The sequence below is a fragment of the Protopterus annectens genome, chromosome 2.part2, assembly GCF_019279795.1.
Source record: "Protopterus annectens isolate FY-2018-M chromosome 2.part2, PAN1.0, whole genome shotgun sequence".
NCBI lineage: Eukaryota > Metazoa > Chordata > Ceratodontiformes > Protopteridae > Protopterus > Protopterus annectens.
The window spans coordinates 1,021,839,799-1,021,859,487 of NC_056730.1; the positions used below are offsets into that span (position 1 = coordinate 1,021,839,799).

General features: G+C 45.9%; 1 protein-coding gene across 2 annotated transcripts in view; it reads left to right on the top strand.

The window, feature by feature from the left end:
- SPIN1 (spindlin 1) overlaps positions 1-19,689 on the top strand; it is a 1,077,469-nt gene that overhangs the window by 312,606 nt on the left and 745,174 nt on the right. The gene's annotated exons all lie outside the window — the stretch shown is intronic.

Below are 19,689 nucleotides of genomic sequence, written 5' to 3' on the forward strand. Positions count from 1 at the left end.
TGGATGACTGCCTGATCCAAGCGGACAGCAAGCACATACTCTGGCTTTTGTAATAATGTTGTTGAATTCTCTGGGATACACAGTCAACAAAAAGAAATCAAGGCTAATACCCTCTCAGAAAATAATTTTCCTGGGTGCCAACTTGGACACACACACCCAGATGGCCTACCTCACGCCAGAGAAACAGGGGCAACTAACTCAATACTTCAGAAAACTAGCAAATTTCACCAGGCTAACTGCAAGGAAAATCCTGCAGGCTCTGGGGTTCATGGCATCTTGCATCCTACTAATCCCATGTGCAAAGCTGCATATGAGGAAACTTCAGTGGTACCTGAAAAACCTATGGTCTCAACACAGCCACAGTTTGGAAACATCAATACCACTAATTCCATGTCTTCAAAAGGAATTTCTGTGGTGGGCTCAAGCATGCCAAACAAACACAGGTCTCCCATTCTGCAAGCCTCAAGCAAATCAATTCATCACTACAGATGCCTCTGACTACGCCTGGGGGGCGCACATGACATGGGTGCATTCAGGGCAAATGGTCCCAAAAAGAAAAGCACCTTCACATCAATCAAAAGGAAATGCTAGCAGTAATAAATGCTATTATAGCTTTCAAAGACCTTCTGCATTCAGGTCAACTATTGATGAGGACAGACAACACCACAGTAATGTGGTACATAAACCGGGAGGAACCCATTCATACCCCCATATGCAGGCTGGCCATGTCACTTTGGAACATGGCTCTGGAATTACAAATCGAACTTCAAGCACAGTACTTGCCAGGCGAGGAAAACACACTGGCAGACAACCTAAGCAGAAATATGACAGATCCACACAAATGGAAGTTGCATCCTCCAATTTTTACAGAGATAATACAAGCATGGGGAAGGCCAGACCTAGATCTCTTTGCCTCCCACAAAAATCACCAATTGACAAAATTCTGCTCAAGGACTTTTCATCCACAGGCCTGGAGAGTGGACGCGCTCTTTCAGTTGGACAACAATGACAGTTTATGCCTTTCCGCCTCTTCCTCTGCTGCCCAAAGTTCTATTAAAAACCAGAGCAGACAGACCAAAGATGATTCTCATTGCTCCAGACTGGCCAAGACAGCACTGGTAACGCTCTCCTTAGGAGCCTGACGCATTCCCCACCATGGACCCTACCTCTAATGCCTCTTCTGACTCAGCACAGCTTCAAAACTCTTCAGTCAGCTGAAAACACTCAATCTGGCTGCATGGAAGATTCCTTAACATCACAACAGACCCTACTCTCCAAGGAGGTGCAGGATGTCATTTTGGAGGCCAGGAGGCCGTCTACTAGAAAAGCTTATTCCGCAAAATGGAAACGGTTTTGTGCCTGGAATGAGAAAAAGGGCCAGAATCCTGGAAAACTGAATGTACCTCAAATTTTACAGCATCTAGCTGAGCTGCTAAGCAGTGGGCTTTCATTTTCATCCATCAAAATCCATGCCTTAGCCATTTCTGCAGAATACAACACTGATCCACCATTATTCTCTCACCCCCTCTTAAGACAGTTCCTCAGAGGGGCTAAGAATATAAAACCCCCAAGGAAACAACCAATACCTGCTTGGAACCTCAATTTCATTCTAGAAAAGCTGACCTTGCCTCCCTTTGAGCCAGCTGCCTCAACAGGTTTGCAATATTTGTCCTGGAAAACAGCTTTCCTTCTGGGTGTCACTTCAGCTCGCAGGGTATCGGAACTACAAGCCCTCATGGCTGTGCAGCCTTTGATCATCTTCCATCAGGACAGAGTTTCCTTACGAACCAACCCGTCCTTTATGCCAAAGGTGGTATCCAGGGTAGCTTTGAATCAGGCTATCCACTTAACTACCTCTTGCCCTAATCCTCAAAACAAAGGGGAGAGACTACTACATTCCTTGGACGTTCACAGACAGCTGCGTTATTACTTGGACAGAACAAAGCCTTTCAGAAAAACAGAACAGCTCTTTGTGTCCTATGCTATAGGAGCTCAAGAGAAGCCAATTTCCAAACAGACAATCTCAAAATGGATAGCCCACTGCATACGCTTTTGTTACTCTTTTCATGGTAAAACTGTACCTACAGGCATCAGGTCTCACTCCACAAGGGCCACAGCTACCACTGCAGCTTTCCTCAGAGGAGTTCCTACCAAAGATATTTTGGAAGCAGCCACTTGGAGTTCTGTGCATACCTTCTCCAAGCACTACCACCTACCATTATACTCCAAAACTAGAGCAGGCTTTGCCACTGCAGTCTTGCAGGGCATCCTGGCTCCTCCTAGTTCCACCTAGTGCCTACCACCCCTTTTTTAGCTTCGGGGTTCTACCCATCTGTTATGACTGCAGCTGTATGCACGATGAACATAGTACAGTTTTTGTACCTACCATGGGACAGGCCAATTGGCTAACACCTCCTCTTACAACCTGATTGGGATATTCATTTATGGTGTATTTGCTTGCAACTACTGTATTTTGATTATATTGCATTGCTTTATTACATAAATTGCCTTCCTTTTGGGGGCACCTGATATCTGGGGCAACAAAAACTGAAGAAAATGGCGTTGGCTGGTTCTTTTATACCCGTCGCACTGACGTCAGGGAAGAAGCGACAACCGACGCCGGACCTATCTGGTATGACTGCAGCTGTATTAGCACTCAAACATCTACATTTATGGTGGGTACAAAACTGTACTTTCAATGCACTGCCAATTCTCTGCACTGCCCTTTGGCTTATCTACTGCGCCCAGGGTCTTCACAAAGTGCCTGGCACCAGTAATTGCATTTTGCAGACAGAAAGGAATTCAAATTTATCCGTACCTGGATGACTGCCTGATTCAAGCAGGGAGCAAGGACATTCTTCTAAAGCATCTGGCCTTTGTAAAACAGTTAAGTTGCCTAGGGTACACAGTAAATGAAAAGAAATCAAAACTAGTGCCCTCACAAGAGTTAATATTCCTGGGTGCCAGCTTGAATACAACGGCCGAGATGCCTTATCTCATGCCAGACAAGCAAGGACATCTGACGCAATATTTTCAGTTAATGGCAACAAGAACCCAACTCCCTGAAAGAAAAATTCTGCAGGCCTTAGGTTACATGGCATCTTGCATACTACTAATTCTATATGCCAGGCTGCATATGAGGAAACTACAATGGTACCTAAAGTGTCTGGTCTCAACACTGTCAGTTTGGAAACAGTTATACCACTAATTCCTTGCCTGCAACAGGAGTTTCGATGGCGAGCTCCAGCTTGTCACCTCAACAAGGAACAGCCTTTTACTCAACCCACAGCCAGGCAAACACTGACAACAGATGCATCGGATTACGCCTGGGGAGCACACATGGCAGGCAAATGTATTCAGGGCAAGTGGCCCGTAGAACAAAGGCATCTTCACATCAATCAAAAAGAGATGTTAGCTGTACAAAATGCCCTAATAGCCTTCAAGGACCTGCTACATTCAGGACAACTACTAAAGACAGACAACACCACAGTTATGCTGTACATAAACTTGCAAGGGGGCACTCACTCTTATCCCCTCTGCAGACAAGCCATGACCTTGTGGAACACAGCTCTAAACTTTCAAGTTCATCTGCAAGCACAATTCCTGCCAGGAGAGAAAAACACATTGGCAGATGACTTAAGCAGAAAGAACACGGATCCCCACGAATGGGAATTGGATCCACAAATATTCAGAATAATAACACAGAAATGGTGGAGCCCGGACATAGATCTGTTTGCATCCCCAATGAACTTCCAGCTACAGAAATTCTGCACAAGGACTTACCATCCACAAGCATGGAAAGTGGATGCCCTCTCATTCAGCTGGAAAAAACCTACAAGTATATGCTTTCCCACCACTACCTCTCCTTCCAAAGGTACTCATCAAAGCCAGGCAGGAAGAGCCAAAGATGATCCTGATTGCACCAGACTGGCCACACCAGCACTGGTACCCAATCTTGAAGAACTTAGCACAAGGACCACCCTGGATTCTGCCTCAAATCTGACATCTGCTGACTCAGCAAAACAATCAGATACTTCACAGCCAGCTAAAGACTTTAAACCTGGCTGCATGGAAAAGATTTCCTAGTCAAGCAAGCAATGCCTCTCTCCAAAGCTGTTATGGATGTCATTCTTGGTGCCAGAAGGCCTAGTACCAGGAAAGCCTATTCGGATAAATGGAAGAGGTTCTGTGCCTGGAACCAGGCTCACAGCCTTTACCCTCTTGTCCCAAATATTCCTCAGATATTACAATATTTAACTGAGATGCTGGACAAAGGCCTCTCCTTTTCATCCATCAAGATGCACGCCTCTGCTATCTCTGCTAATTACAACACGGATCCACCAATTTTCTCTATTCCTTTGCTAAAACAGTACCTCAGAGGGGCTAAAAATATAAGACCGCCCCGTAGAGCACCTACTCCAACTTGGAACCTCAACTTCGTGTTGGAAAAATTAACTTTACCTCCTTTTGAGCCAGCTAACACAGCAGATTTAAAATATATCTCTTGGAAAACTGCTCTACTCCTGGCAATAACATCAGCACGAAGAATTTCAGCATTACAGGCACTAATGGCAGTGGAACCTTTCATTATTTTCCACCAGGACAGGGTGTCTTTACGAACTAACCCTACGTTTATGCCAAAGGTGGTATCAGGTGTGGCTCTAAACCAAACTATTCACTTAACCAACTTTTTTTTCCAAATCCACAGAATAAAGGAGAGACTACTGCATTCTTTGGACATACACAGGCAGTTACGCTTCTACTTGGACAAAACCAAAGCTTTCAGAAAATCTGAGCAATTATTGGTAGCATATGCTGCAGGAGCACAGGGAAAAGCCATTTCAAAACAGACCATTTCAAAATGGATAGGTGACTGTATATGTTTCTGTTATACACACCATGGGAAATCTGTACCTAACAACATTAGATCTAACTCCACCAGGGCAACAGCCACTTCAGCTGCCTACCTCAGTGGAGTACCTACCAAGGACTTTTTGGAAGCAGCAACTTGGAGTTCTGTACATACCTTCACCAAGCACCATCATCTGCCTCTATACTCTAAATCCAGAGCTGGCTTCACCACTGCAGTGCTGGAGGGCCTTATAGCCACTCCTAATGCCTTGTAGTACCAGCCACCCTACCTCAGCTTTGGGATTCTACCCAAGTGTAATGACTGCAGCAGTGTAACACGATGAACATAGTACAGTTTTGTACCTACCATAAATGTAGATGTTAGAGTGTAGACACTGCTGCAGTCCAGGTTACCCTCCCTCCTTCCCCTCTTACTTGCTGGTACGTACCTATGCCTTCTACCCTTTACTACCTATGTGGAGTATTTGCTGGTATCTGAAAGTTGATTGCTTTTCTTATGTATGTTTTATTAGCAATTGGAATAGCCTACCTTTTTGGGGGCACCTGACATCTGGGGCAAGAAAAACTGAAGAAAATGGCGTCAGCTGCATCTTATATACCCCTGTCGAACTGACGTCGGGGAGGAGGCGACAGCAACCGACGCCGGACCAAGACTTTGGAACTCAGGCCGACTGGGGAACCGCCTGACGGCAGGATAACCCAAGTGTAATGACTGCAGCAGTGTATACACTTGAACATCTACATTTATGGTAGGTGCAAAACTGTACTTTACGCTTCTACTTGGACAAGACAAAAGCTTTCAGGAAAACTGAGCAATTACTTGTAGAATATGCTGCAGGAACACAGGGAAAAGCCATTACAAAACGGACCATTTCAAAATGGATAGGGCATTGTATACATTTCTGCTATACACACCATGGGAAAACTGCACCTAACAGCATTAGGTCTCATTCCACCAGGGCAACAGCCACTTCAACTGCCTACCTCAGAGGAGTTCCTACCAAGGAAATTTTGGAAGCAGCAACTTGGAGTTCTGTACATACTCTCACCAAGCATCATCATCATCTGCCTCTTTACTCTACATCCAGAGCTGGCTTTGCCATTGCAGTTCTGCAGGGCCTTATAGCCACCCCTAATGCCTTGTAGAACCGGCCACACTACCTCAGCTTTGGGATTCTTCCCAAGTGTAATGACTGCAGCAGTGTAACACGATGAAGTTTACATTGCCTACCTTTTTGGGGGCACCTGACATCTGGGGCAAGAAAAACTGAAGAAAATGGCATTTGCTGCATCTTGTATACCCCTGGCGCACTGACGTCAGGGAAGAAGTGACAGCAACTGACGCCGGACCAAGACTTTGGAACTCGGGCCGACTGCAGGACCGCCTGACGGCAGGATAACCCAAGTGTAATGACTGCAGCAGTGTGTACACTCTTATATCTACATTTATGGTAGGTACAAAACTGCACTTTACCCTCCCTCCGTCCCCCTTTTTTTGCTGGGGTTTATCTGTACTTCTCTATTCTATGCAACCTGTGTGGTGTATTTTCTAGTAGATAAAGGAAATGTTTCTTTACTGCATGTATGTTAATTGGCATAATATATTTAGCCTACCCTTTTGGGGGCACCTGACATCTGGGGCAAGAAACTGAAGAAAATTGCATCTGCTGCATCTTTTATACCCCTGGCGCACTGACGTCAGGGAAGAGGCGACAGCAGCCGACGCCGGACCAGGACTTAGGAATTCAGGCCGACTGCGGGTAGCCTGCCAGCAGGATAACCCAACATCTACATTTATGGTAGGTACCCAACTGTACTTTTCTAAAAAGGAAACACTATCGGAGTTTGTTAAATCGGTTGATTTACTGTAGTATTTTTTTTTAACAAAAAAGCATAGTAATTTAGCTGAAAGCTGGCTTCAGGAATGGAAAGAGGGCGTTCCTGTCAGCTAGTGTCAGTGACATCACAAAATGGGTAGAATGTGGATGGGAGAGGGGGCGGGAATGGGCAGGGTTGCAGTTGATGCAAGGGGTGTGGCCTTCAGTTTTACCCACAGCGATAGGTGGCAGCATTAACTGTTGCAGTATTTGATCATTCCTTCCTTCCCTTTTTTTCATTTGGGCTTTGGTTTGGTTTCTGTCTTGGCATGAGGGTCTAACTTCTCCATCTGCATTTTCTCTTTCTGGACGCCCGTAGCTTCTTTTGTCCTGTGGAGACTGTCCTGTACATCCTTAATGGGGAGTATGCATGTGACATGAAATGCATACAAGATGTAAAGGCTGTGGTGTACTTGGGCTATTCTTGGCAGGCATACCTCTCAACCTGGAAACATCAATAATCTGGACAAAGGCCCGTGATAAATAGGTACAAATCTGTACGCTGAATAGCATAAAGATTGCATACATAATGTAACTCCACTTAAATAAAATAGATACATACACACATCTGCTTAAATAAAATACACAGCTACTTAAATAAAATACACTCCTGCTTAAAATACACACTCACCTGCTTTCACCTACTTAAATAAAATACACCTGCTTTAAATAAAAGATGTGCACACACCTGCTTAAATAAAATAGATACGCACATACCTGCTTAGATACACACACACACACACCCTTGCTTAAATACACACACACACACACACACACACACACACACACACACACACACACCTGCTAAAATAAACAGTGATTCCCACACACGGACCTGCTTAAATAAGATTCCCACACAGACGGAGCTACATGCTTAACTAAATAGATTTACACAGATATGCTTTTTTAAATAGAGCATAGAATTCTGAAACGGAAACACATGGATGTTCATCGTGCATACAGCTGCAGTCATAACAGATGGGTTCTACTGCCGTCAGGCGGGTCCTCGGTCGGCCGAATTCCAAAGTCTAGGTCCGGCGTCGGTTGTCGTCACTTCTTCCCTGACGTCAGTGCGACAGGGGTATGAAAAAAACAGCCGACGCCATGATGTCCTTCAAGGATGCATCTGCAGTCCTTACAAATGGGTTGTCCTGTCGTCAGGCAGCCCTTCGGTCGGCCGGATTCCAAAGTCTGGGTCTGGCCTCGGCTGGTGTCGCACTTCACCCGACGTCATAGCTGCAGTTCGGGTATAAAGGCATCAGCCGACGCCATTTTCCTCAGTCTTTCTTGCCGTGTGGCGCCCGAAGCAGAAGCTGTTCGCAAGTGCCGGTCGGTCAGATCCAGAGATTACTACTACCGAATACTACTTCGAAGACTTCTAAAAAGCTAAGTACCCCGTTGGGGACTCTTTCTTGCCTCAGCCGGTGTCAGAAAAAATGAATAACTGTTTAACTTGTGGGAAACAAATACCTCCTAAAGATTTCCACTCTTACTGCTTACCTTGTTTAGGCCCAGACCACGACGTAGCAGCTTGTTTAGCCTGTGCTTCTTTCAACCGGACGCTTAGACGTTGGTCGGAGCTTGCTGAACAGTTTTTCGGCTCAGTTTTTGCGTACATAATGCCGTCGGATCCTCCGACTTCACAAGTTATTAAGAAACGCAAAGAAAAGGACAGACACTCGCGGTCCGCGGTTTCGGCCGAAACCGCGGTTAAGCAAACCGCAAGTGTCTCGGTTTCGGCCGAAACCGAGCAAACGGTTCTATCTTCAGCCGAATCCATGACTACTACCGAGGCCCCTTCTAACCTGGTTGAATCGGCCTCTGAAATTCAACCTGCTACTGTGGTTTCACAGGAATTATCGGACACCATCCCTTTGGATGTTTCAACCCCTGCACGTGGTGCTGCTAGGCCGCCTGCAGCCATGTCCATAAAGGCCTTTGCCAGGGCTAAAGCAGCCAAAACTTCTAAGTCTGTGCCTGTTAAGCCCCCCCTCTCACAGGCCCAGTTCCAGTTCCCAAATGCTCACTCTGGCAGAGGATCTCATCTCTTTAATAAGGGGATCCCAATCTCATCCAGACAGGGCCTCTCAACCTCCTCCAGAAAAGAGACCTAGAGCAGAGCCCCCTGAGCTAGTGTCCTCAGATGATTCTTCTGATGATACAGACAATACAGACCATCCAGAGGCTCCTTTTTCTACTTATGAAGACTCCGATGCTGAGGAATCGATTCCTTCTGCCTCTCCACCAGAGGAATTTTCCTTTGGGGAAACCTTACATGCCATGAGAGAGCAATTCCAATGGCAGGGACAAGATTTCTCAGATTCAAGGAAAAGGCTTAGGACCTTTTTGCAGTTACCACAACATAGGCCTTTAGCTATACCTCCAGTTCTCCCTGTTGTAGATGATGCATTTAATGATGCTTGCACTGCTCCTGATACTTTGCCTCCAGCCCCTGCTAAGCCCGATAGGTTCTATAGGGTCCCGGACACGCATCATCATTTATACAAGGCTCCTTTTGCAGATCCCGAGACTCTCCCAGGGGCCTAAGGCAGTAGCTTCGACCTCCGTTAAAAACCCTCTCCCTTCTGAAAGGGAATCCAGGTCCTTAGAGAGATGGGGTAAAAAAGTATACACCTCTGCTACTCTCTCAGCTAGGGCATTGAACTGTCAGTTTCATATGATCCAATACCAGGAGTTTATGCTTGATCAGTTAACTAAGAAATTGTCCTCTGATGATTCTTTAGATAAGAAATATGTTCTAGAAATGGTGCATAACATTCAGCAGGTTAGTAACCATTCTTTAAAATGTGGCTATGATGCACTGGAGGCTTCCTTTAGATCAGCCATGACTGGCACAGTTATAAGAAGGCATGCATGGTTGAAAGAACAGGTCTTGCCGGATCATGTTAAAGCAAAACTATTAGATGCTCCTATGGATAAGGTCAGTTTATTTGGTTCTCCTGCTCAACAGATACTGAAGAAAACGGAAGAGAAGGCAAAATCTGTACAAACAGTGAAAGATTTCTTACAGGTTCAGCCTCCAAGGTTTAGCAGGAACTGGCCTTCCAAAAATTGGTCCTTTCCAGACTCCTCTAAAACTCAGAGAGGCAGGAATAGGTGTTCAAGAGGCAGAAATCAATCCAGAGGAGGTGCCTACAGGGGACGCCAGTGGCAAGGTAACAACCAGCGAGGCACAGACACAACTACTACCACTGCAACAGGACAATCACAGTGACTTGGCTCTGACACCGCCTACCAGGGAACAAATAGCAGCACCCTTAGGCGGAAAGTTAGCCTTATTTTCAAAAAACTGGCACTACATCACAAGAGACAAGTGGATTTTGCAAACTATAGACCAAGGTTACAGGTTTCATTTCCATACTTTACCAGGAAAAGAGGAATGCCAAATCTATCACCAAATCAAAAGACAGAAGCTCTAAAACAAATAGCTCAATTAGTAAAGTTGAGAGCTGTGGAAAGGGTACCATCTATGGAACAAGGAAAGGATTTTACTCCAGACTATTCCTGGTACCAAGAAAAGAGAAAATTGGAGGCCTATTCTCGACCTGTCCGCTTTAAACACATTCATCATTGTTCCAAAATTCAAAATGCTGACCCTACAGCAACTTCTTCCCATGCTGGGCAAGGAGTATTGGCTGGTGACTCTAGATCTCAAGGAGGCATACCTGCACATCCCCATACGACCAAATTGCAGAAGATACCTCAGATTTCTTGCAGGATCAGAGCATTATCAATTCTCAGCATTGCCCTTTGGCTTATCTACTGCGCCCAGAGTGTTCACGAAATGCCTGGCATCAGTAATCGCTCACTGCAGGCTTCAGGGAATCCAAATATATCCATACCTGGACGACTGCCTGATACAAGCGGACAACAAAAACAAGCTATTAGAAGACTTACAAAGAGTCATTTGCTTACTGCAAGCCCTGGGATATACAGTCAATATAAAAAAATCAAGACTGATACCATCCCAAAGAATAACCTTCTTAGGTGCAGAATTGGACACAGTAAAACAGATGGCATTCCTAACTGCAGAAAAACAAGAACAACTTCCTCTCTACTTCTTGGCATTAACAAAGCAGAACAAACTAACAGCAAGGAAAGTACTGCAGGCCTTGGGCTTCATGGCATCCTGCATAATCCTGGTCCCTCATGCCAGACTGCATATGAGAAAGCTACAGTGGTACCTGAAGAATTTATGGTCTCAACACAGGCACAGCCTAGAAACCGAAATACCTCTAATCCCATGCCTGAAACAAGAGTTCCTATGGTGGGCTCAGGCATGCCAGTCAAACCCAGGTTTGCCCTTCCACAGCATTCACCCAAGCCAAACCATCACAACGGACGCCTCAGACCTCGGTTGGGGGGCCCACATGCTGGACAAGTGCATACAAGGCTTATGGACTCCAGATCAGCTGCACCTGCACATAAATCAAAAGGAAATGCTGGCAGTCAAACTAGCAATCCAGAATTTCAGACCATTCCTCCAAGAAGGGCAGTTGATAAGGACAGACAACACCACAGTCATGTGGTACATCAACAAACAGGGAGGCACTCATTCATACCCTCTATGCCGGATGGCACTGGACCTATGGAATATGGCTCTGAGCTACAACATTCAGTTACAAGCAATTTTTGTACCGGGAAAAGAAAACATCCTAGCAGACATATTAAGCAGAACTACCTCGGATGCTCACGAATGGATGCTACACCCAGACATCTTCAAGGTCATCACAAAGAAATGGGGACTGCCACAAATGGACCTATTCGCATCCCCACTCAATCACCAGCTCAAGAAATTCTGCACAAGGACGGTACCACCCACTTGCTTGGAAGGTGGACTCTATCCTTCAGTTGGAAAGGCCTGACAGCATATGCATTCCCACCTCTTCCTTTGATGCACAAGGTGCTATTGAAAATCAAAGAGGAACGTCCAAGGATCATTCTGATAGCTCCAGACTGGCCAAGACAACATTGGTACCCATTACTGAGGAGCATGTCTTGGGGGAAAATGTGGACAACTACCCCTGATTCCTTTGCTGTTAACTCAGAGCGGCTACAACACCCTGCATCCAAACCTGAAAACTCTGCAGCTGACTGCCTGGAACATTACATAAGAGCAACTAACCCAGATTTATCCCAAAGGGTTAAAGACATTATCCTTGAGGCCCGCAGACCCTCAACAAGAAGGAACTATGCAGGAAAATGGAAAAGGTTTCTCATTTGGAGTACTGAAAGGGGAAAAGATGTGTCAAGGTAGACATTGCCAACATCCTGGAGTATTTGGCAGAGCTTTTCCATACAGGCCTGTCCTATTCCTCCATCAAGATACATGCATCAGCTATTTCTGCAGAATACAGCTTCGATCCCCCTGTCTTCTCGCATCCTCTACTCAAGCAGTTTCTGAGTGGAATTAAAAATGTAAAACCTCCTAGGAAACCACCATTACCAGCATGGGACTTGAACTTTGTGCTAGAAAAATTGACACTCCCCCCTTTCGAACCAGCAGCAACAGCAGATCTTCAACACCTATCCTGGAAAACTGCTTTTCTGCTGGCAATTACCTCAGCAAGAAGGGTTTCTGAGCTACAGGCTTTAATGGCAGTACAACCCTTCCTAATCTTCCATCAAGATGGTGTCCATGAGAACAAATCCTACATTTATGCCTAAGGTGGTATCCAGAGTGTCTTTAAACCAGGCAATCCACCTACCTACCTTCTTTCCCAATCCACAGAACAGGGGGGAAAGACTGCTGCATACTTTGGATGTACATAGACAGTTGCGCTACTACCTGGACAGAACCAAGGGCAATAGAAAAACTGACCAGCTTCTGGTAGCATATGCAACAGGAAGGGAAGGAAAAGCAATTTCAAAACAGACAATCTCCAAGTGGATAGGAAATTGCATCAGATTCTGTTACTCCTACCATGGAAAGCAAACTCCACAGAACATAAGGCCTCATTCTACAAGGGCTACAGCCACTACCACAGCTTTCTTACGAGGAGTGGCTACCAAGGACATTATAGAGGCTGCTACTTGGATCTCCGTGCATACATTTGCCAAGCATTATAACTTACCTTTATACTCTAGATCCCGAGCAGGGTTTGCCACTGCTGTTTTGCAAGGGATCCTAACTACACCATAATTTCTTCTTCCTCCTCCCCTAGTTTGGCTATGGTATTCTACCCATTTGTAAGGACTGCAGATGCATCCTTGAAGGACATAGTACAGTTTTGTACCTACCATAAATGTAGATGTCCGAACAGGAATGCATCTGCAGTCAGGATTACCCACCCTCCTTCCCCTCTGTGGTATTCCTAGGGTATTTGCCCATCTAATAGCTAGCTGGGGGGGGAATCTCTTATGGTGTATTTGTTTGTATATATGTACATACATGCTTATTTTTTGTTTGCCTTCTATTATTTGGAAACATTGGCATTTATCCAAAATTTAGCTATCCAAGAGGGCAACTGGCATCTGGGGCAAGAAACACTGAGGAAAATGGCGTCTGCTGATGCCTTTATACCCGAAGAACTTGCAGCTATGACGTCGGGTGAAGTGCGACACCAGCCGAGGCCAGACCCAGACTTTGGAATCCGGCCGACCGAAGGGCTGCCTGACGACAGGACAACCCATTTGTAAGGACTGCAGATGCATTCCTGTTCGGACATCTACATTTATGGTAGGTACAAAACTGTACTTTCTTCAGTCTTTCTTGCCGCGCGGTGCCCGAAGCAGAAGCAGTTCGTAAGTGCCGGTCAGCCAGCTCCTGAGATTACGAAAAATTTGGAAAACCGAAATCTTCTTAAAAGCTAAGTACCCCGTTGGGGAAACTTTTCTTGCCTCTGACCGATGTCAAACAAAGTTAATAATTGTATTTCTTGTGGGAAGCAAATACCACATAAGGATTTCCATTCCCTCTGTATACCTTGTTTAGGCCCAGACCACGACGTCTCGGTCTGTCACTGTTGTGCTACATTCAACAAACGCACTATTAAGCGTCGGGTGAAGTTCGCCCAGCATTTTTTTGGGAAAGCATTTAACTATACCATGTCGTCGGATACTCCGACACCGGTTTTGTCTAAAAAACGCAAAGACAAGGACAGACACTCGAGGTCCGCAGCCTCTACCGACACCATGCCAAAGCTGACTACACGTGGTCCGGTTCTCAGTGAGGCGCCTATGCAGCCCCTGACTACCGGTGACACATCTTTGGCGGTGTCTCCTGTAACCGAGGTCGCAGGCTCCTCGGCCCACACCCCGACTACAGATACCGAAGCCACTCTTGGCGTTGAAACAGAATGTGGACAGGTCCACCTCCACTCAAGGTGTCTTCAGACCTTCCTCTTCTTTCTCCATCAAGGCTTTCACCAAGTCTAAAGCAGCCATGCACCCTGAGACCAGTTACACAGGGCCCATCTCCAGGCCCCATGCCTAAGAGACAGATGCTTAAAATGGCTGATGATTTAATTACTCTAATCAGAGGTTCTCAGCCGCCTCCGGACAAAAGGCCCAGAGTGGAGGAAGATTCCCCCTCCTCTGAACAGGGATCCATTATTTCAGAACATTCTGATGATCAGGAACAGGCTTACTCCCCTTTTGAAGACTCTGATTCAGAGGAGTCTATTAGTTCTGTATCCCCCCCTGAGGATTTCTCATTTGGGGAAACTTTGCATACCTTAAGGGAACACTTCCACTGGGAAGGCCAGGATTATTCAGATTCCAAGAAAATGCTCAGGGAATTTCTTTTGTTACCCCAGCACAGGCCCCTGGCTGTACCTCCTGTCTTGGACATCCTAGATGTTTACTCGGAGGCCTGCCTTAACCCGGACTCTCTACCTCCAGCTCCAGTTAAGCCTGACAGGTACTACAGGGTTCCTGACTCGCACCAATTTCTTTACAAAAGCCATGCTGCTGACCTAGAAATCATCTCACAGGGACCCAAGGGAGTTGAGGCTTCCATTGCCAAACATCCATTGCCTTCCGAGAGAGATTCCAGATCTTTAGAAAGGTGGGGAAAAAAGGTATATTCCTTGGCTACCTTAACCATGAGGGCCTTAAACTGTCAGTTTCATATGCTAAAATACCAACAGTTTCTGTTATCTCAATTGAAAAGTAAAATGTCACAACCTGAACAACCAGACTTGAAGGAGTTGCAGGATTTGATGCATAGTGCAGAACAAGTGGGTAAACATACCGTGCAATGTGGTTTTGATGCTCTAGAGGCCTCATGTAGAGCTGCTGTTGCAGGCTCAGTCATACGCAGGCATGCTTGGCTCAAGGAACAAACCTTGCCTGATCATGTCAAAGCTAAATTACTAGACGCCCCTCTTCAAAAGGATGCACTATTTGGGGCAAATGCTGAGGAAGTATTACGGAAAATGGAGGAAAAAGCTAAATCAATGCAAACTGTGAAAGAATTTCTGCAGGTTCAACCACCATGTTTTAGTAGAAATTGGCCTTCCAAGAACTGGTCCTTTCCTGCCACGGACAGACCCCAAAGAGGCAGATACAGGCGCCCGAGGGGCAGAGGACAACCACAAGGATCGTACAGAGGCAGACAATGGCAAGCTCCTACACCAAGAGGTGGCGAGGACAACTCACAATCTTTCAGAAAGCAAACCCAATGACTTTCCCCTTTGCAGGCTAACCAGGTCTCAAATGGCAGCCCCCTTAGGAGGAAAGCTGGCACTATTCTCAAAAAATGGTATGTTGTCACAAAGGACAAATGGATCCTGGACATTATAAACAGAGGCTACAAATTCCACTTTCATACCTTTCCAAAAATGAGAGGCATGCCAAAACTGCCACACAAAGGGCAGAGGCGCAAAATCAAATTTCAGATCTTATAAACATGAAAGCTATTCAAGAGGTACCTACACACGAACAAGGTCAAGGTTTTTATTCCTGGCTATTTCTGGTGCCAAGGAAGGGAAAAGATTGGAGACCTATTTTGGATCTTTCCATCCTAAACACATTCCTACTCGTACCAAAATTCAAGATGTTCACTCTACAGCAACTTCTTCCCATGCTGGGCAAGGAGTCTTGGCTGGTAACACTGCACCTCAAGGAGGCATACCTGCATGTCTCAATCAGACAAAATTGCAGAAGATACCTCAGATTTCTTGCAGGTTCAACCCATTATCAATTCTTTGCATTGCCCTTTGGCTTATCTACTGCGCCCAGAGTATTCACAAAATGCTTGGCATCAGTAATTGCCTACTGCAGACTTCAAGGGATACAAATATACCCTTATTTGGACGACTGCCTGATCCAAGTGGACAGCAAGCACATTCTTCTGAAACATCTGGCTTATGTAATAATGTTATTAAACTCTCTGGGATATACAGTCAAAGAGAAATCAAGGCTAATATCCTCTCGAAATATAATTTTCCTGGGTGCCAATTTGGACACAAACACCCAGATGGCCTACCTCACGCCCGAGAAGCAGGGGCAACAAATTCAATACTTCAAAACACTGGCGAATTGCACCAGACTGACTGCAAGGAAAATCCTGCAGGCTCTGGGATTCATGGCATCTTGCTAATCCCATGTGCAAAGCTGCATATGAGAACTACAATGGTACCTAAAAAACATATGGTCTCAACACAGCCACAGTTTGGAAACAATAATACCACTACTTCCATGTCTGCAAAAGGAATTTCTGTGGTGGGATCAAGCATGTCAAGCAAACACAGGTCTTCCATTCAGCAAGCCTCAAGCAAATCAAGTCATCACAACAGACGCCTCGGACTACGCCTGGGGGGCGCACATGACAGACCGGTGCATTCAGGGCAAATGGTCCCAAAAAGAAAAGCACCTTCACATCAATCAAAAAGAAATGCTAGCAGTAATAAATGCTATTATAGCTTTCAGCGACCTTCTACAACCAGGTCAACTATTGATAAGAACGGACAACACCACAGTTATGTGGTACATAAACAAGCAGGGAGGAACACATTCCTATCCCCTATGCAGACTGGCCATATCACTTTGGAACATGGCCATGGACTTACAAATGGAGCTACAAGCACAGTACTTGCCAGGCAAGGAAAGCACGCTGGCAGACAACCTAAGCAGGAATATGACAGATCCACACGAATGGATGTTGCATCCAAAAGTTCTTACAGAAATAATCCAAGAATGGGGAAGGCCAGACATAGATCTCTTGGCCTCCCACAAAAATCATCAATTGACAAAATTCTGCTCGATGACTTTCCACCCAAAGGCCTGGAGAGTGGACGCTCTCTTTCAGCTGGACATCAATGACAGTGTATGCCTTCCCGCCTCTTCCTCTGCTGCCCAAGGTCCTATTGAAGACCAGAGCAGACCAAAGATGATCCTCATTGCTCCGGACTGGCCAAGGCAACACTGGTACCCACTCCTGAGGAGCCTGACTCATTACTCTCCATGGACACTGCCTCTAATGCCTCTTCTTCTGACTCAGTACAGCTTCAAAACTCTTCAGTCAGCTAGAAACACTCAATCTAGCCGCATGGAAGATTCCTTAGCATCACAGCAGGCCCTACTCTCCAAGAAGGTGCAGGATGTCATTTTGGAGGCCAGAAAGCCATCAACTAGAAAAGCTTACTCCGCAAAATGGAAACGTTTTTGTGTCTGGAATGAGAAAAAGTGCCAGAACCCTGGAAAACTGAATTTACCTCAAATACTACAATATTTGGCTGAACTACTAAGCAGTGGACTTTCGATGTTCTTAGTGTTTCACTGTTGCAGTCATAACTGTAGGGTACTCCTGCCGGCAGGCAGCCCGAGGTCGGCCAGAATATCAAAGTCTGGGTCCGGCGTCGGCTGTATCAGCAAGAACCCTGACGTCAGAATGCATGGGTATAAAGCTGACAGCCAACGCCATCTTCTCCAGTCTTTCTTGCCGTGCGGTGCAAAGTAGTTCGCTAGTTGTTGGTTGGCGTTTTCAAGACAACGTGGTGTGTTTGTCGTTGGTCCGAAGTTTTCTACTTCTCTTCTCAAAGCTAAGTACCCCATTGGGGAAACCTTTTTCTTGCTCCTCCGATGTCAGAAAAAGTTAATTGTGTATCGTGTGGAAAACAAATACCTCATAAAGATTTCCACTCTTACTGTCTACCTTGCTTAGGCCCTGGCCACGACGTTTCTAGCTGTCGGTTCTGTGCCAGGTTTAATTCTCGCACTATCAAGCGTAGGTACGATTGGGCCTTGAATTACTTTGGTAGACTATTTAATTATAGGATGTCGTCGGATACTTTACCGACTACCGGAATACAGAAGAAACGCAAAGACAAGGACAGGCCTCCGAGGTCCAAACAAGATACTTTGCAGCCGGAGCCAGATTCGGGTTCGGCGGTCGTCAGTGAGGTGCTTTTGCAGCCCCTGTCGTCCGCCACTTCAGAACCGATGGCCGACACGGACTCCCATGGGGAGCCATCTAGGCCTAGTAATTTATCTGCTGCAGGACCTTCGGACGTCGCTCCTTCAGATGGGTCCGGAACCGCTGTGCAGATACCGGCTTCTGAGGGGGTCTTCAGGCCTTCACATATTACTATTTCCACAAAGACAAAGGCTTAAGTCAAAGACTCCTGTTAAACCCAGACTTTCTGCTCAGGCTTCTTCAGATTCAGCTCCTAAGACTAAGAAGCAATTACTACGGATGGCTGAGGATTTATTAACCAAGATTAAGGGCTCTCACCCTCCTCCTGAGAAAAGGACTAGACAGGATATCCCTTATGATTCCTCTGATGAGGATTCTGATGCAGAGGATTCTGTTCCCTCTGCCTCTCCCCCTGAAGATTTCTCTTTTGGGGGACACCTTGCATGAGATGAGGGAGCATTTTCATTGGGAAGGTCAGGATTATTCTGCTTCCAAAAAGAGACTTAGGGAATTTCTTCTTCTCCCTCAACACAGGCCTTTAGCTATTCCTCCTGTACTTGACATTGTGGATGATGCTTTCTCTGAAGCTAACTTGAATCCTGATTCCATGCCGCCTGCTCCATCTAAGCCTGATAGATTTTACAGGGTCCCTGATTCCCATCAATTCTTATTTAAGAACCCTTCTGCTGATCCTGAAACTATTTTGCAGGGTTCCAAGGCTGCTAAGGCCGCCTCCTCTAAGAATCCTATCCCTCTGAAAAGGATTCTCGTGCCCTGGACAGGTGGGGCAAAAAGGTTTATACTTCAGCTACCCTTTCTATTAGAGCTTTAAATTGCCAGTTTCACTTGTTTAAGTATCAACAGTTTCTTTTATCTGTTTTAAAACAAAGGCTTTCTACCTTTCCTGCATGTGCTGAGGACAAGGAATTACAGGATGTGTTGCATGCAACTGAACAAGTTAGCAAACGTAGTTTACATTGTGGTTTTGATGCCTTAGAGGCTTCCTGCAGGGCTGCTGCCTCTGGTACTGTTATCAGGAGACATGCTTGGCTTCGTGAGCAGAATTTACCTGAACAAGTGAAGGCTAAGTTGCTAGATGCCCCTGATGTTCTTCGTGTTTCACTGTTGCAGTCATAACTGTAGGGTGCTCCTGCCGGCAGGCAGCCCGAGGTCGGCCAGAATCCCAGTCTGGGTCCGGCGTCGGCTGTACAAGCTAGTACCCCGATGTCAGTACGTTCTGGTACATAGCCCTCATCCGACGCCATCTTCTCCAGTCTTTCTTGCCGTGCGGTGGAAAGCAGCTCGCAAGTCGTTGGTTGGCGATTTTCGAACAGCGTATTTTGTTGTTGTCGGTCCGAAGTTCTTACTTCTCTTCTCAAAGCTAAGTACCCCGTTGGGGAATCTTTTTCTTGTTCCTCCGATGTCAGAAAAAGTTAATAATTGTATATCGTGTGGGAAACATACCTCATAAAGATTTCCACTCTTACTGTTTACCTTGCTTAGGCCCTGACCACGACGCTTCTTGTTGTCGGTACTGTGCCAGGTTCAATTCTCATACTA